The sequence below is a fragment of the Athene cunicularia genome, assembly GCF_003259725.1.
Source record: "Athene cunicularia isolate RWA chromosome 2 unlocalized genomic scaffold, athCun1 chr2_part1, whole genome shotgun sequence".
Lineage (NCBI taxonomy): Eukaryota > Metazoa > Chordata > Aves > Strigiformes > Strigidae > Athene > Athene cunicularia.
The window spans coordinates 90385677-90387760 of NW_020799095.1; the positions used below are offsets into that span (position 1 = coordinate 90385677).

The 2084-nt window shown below is 39.8% G+C and overlaps 1 protein-coding gene across 2 annotated transcripts in view; it reads left to right on the top strand.

The window, feature by feature from the left end:
* The window catches only part of ZNF516 (zinc finger protein 516), an 86962-nt gene that overhangs the window by 82579 nt on the left and 2299 nt on the right, over positions 1-2084 (top strand). The gene's annotated exons all lie outside the window — the stretch shown is intronic.

Genomic DNA, 2084 nt, shown 5'->3' on the forward strand with positions numbered 1-2084 from the left:
TATATATATATATATATATATATATATATATATATATATACACACACACACACACACACACACACACTCCCCCATGTGTATTATAAAGAGGCTTGGGGGAAGGGCTGGGGCATCTGTTACCTCTGATGTTTTTACATTAGCAGCACTACAGCCCTGCTTGTCCTAAAGCAACTTTGGGGAGGAGGAAAAAAAAAAAAAGCAAATAAGTTATTTAAACCATTATTTTCTAAGTTTGGTTGGGGTTGGGTTTTTATTTGAAATTTTAGCACTGTCTGTTAGAAGTCCTATTTATGACATTTGTTCATATGAAATGTCTTGCCCCAGTTCCTTGCAGAGTTTCTTCTAAAGATCATGATTAATAGTTCAGTCCTCATTATTGCAAATGTTATTTTTAAATAGTTATTCTGAGAACAAGAATTCCATTAATCAAAATAATAGATAATGAACAAATAAATGGCAACCTAATTTGTCTCGTTCATACATATGGAGATTATAATGCAAACAATCAAGGAATCATGGAGGCTGCTTACCAGCATCTGAGTAATATGCATGTACTGTGTGTCCATTAGTTTATGAGCATTATAGACAGGATTAGCATCTGTAGTTCTTGTCCGAACAGTTGTTCCTTGCCAGCAAACTGGAGCGGTATCTGTGCGCCAAACCGATCATTGCAGTTATCTCAATGTCATGTGATAATCTGTTTCCAGTATATTGACATGCACAAAACTGTTTTTTTCCTGTTAACTGGTGAAAAGCCATAGAGGTTGGTGTGAAAGCAGCTTTTGGCATGGAAGCTATAGGTTTCACGTAAAAAAATATCTGCTGTTCTTCCCTTTTAAAATGCTGGAAGTGAAGAAAGCCTACTTATTTTAAAATGGTAAATGTTTCACTTCAGGAAGAAGTCAATCCAGCTATGTATCTATCAGCTGATTCAAAAATCTGACTGCCCCCTTGGGCTGGTGTGAGTACAAGGGGATGAACCACTGGGTGGGTTTTGACATGATTGAAGCTCAGGTGCTGTTTTCCATGAAACGGGGGGCATGGCCATGCATCAGAGGGGTCCACCCACCCCAGGCCCCTCTGGGCCTCCCTGCCAGGTGGGAGGAGGATGGATTAGCCTTTTCATGGGTCCCCACTGCTTCCTGGTTCATGGGCAGGTGGTGCCCAGACCTGCAGAGCATGCCTCTGCCACTCAACACCCCACAGGCTGTCTGTCCAAAAAAAAAAAAGAGTCCCTAATTACACCCCTTTTTTCAGTTCTTACCCAGGAAAACTGGGGCAAGGCACCTGCTCTTCCCTCCCCTCTCTCCTTCCCTCCTCCCTGGCTCAGTGAAACCCTGCTGTGCTCCCCCGTGTACATAGAGCTGGTTCGATACGAGACGTTTTAATGATGAATGCCTCCTCCTGGAATTGTGGCTCTGTCTCTCAGGCATGATGCAGCCGCGCAAAAATGTAAAGCATCTTTCTTGGTTTACTGCAGGAAATTCAGCATCCAACTAAGGAAGTTTTATCACATCTCTCATTCAGTTACTGTTTCCTACATTTCAAATATACTGCAGTCTGTACAGCAGCTTTTTTTTTCTTTAATTTTGTTGCAAATCTTTCCGACTTAAACCAAACTTTGACTGGTAAATGTCATGAATCTCAGGCCAGGTTTAATTAGGAATTTTCTAAATCTATTAACAAAAGAGATGCACTTAATACATTATGTCAACCAGAGCTGGGCTTTCTTCAGCTATTTTGAGGGCTGCCATAGGCACAGCTTGAAACTTGCTTGGATTTTACATGGGTGCCGTATTTTATGTTGCATTAATTTAAAATGGTCTGTTTCACTTCATCAAGACTTTAGCTTAAGGATAATGCATTTATGTAAGATTAATCTTGCCATGTTGTTTTAGGATCAGGATTGTAAACTGCATTGTTCCGACAGTGATGTTCTAAATGTCATTTTAAAGCTTTTCTTGGGAGCTGCAGGCTCCCACTTATTCATGATGTTATCTTTAATTTCACTTGATTTTAGAATATCCCTGCTATTTTTTCAACATGGTAATTATTCATTAAAATTGGCTAATAAACTAAAAGGA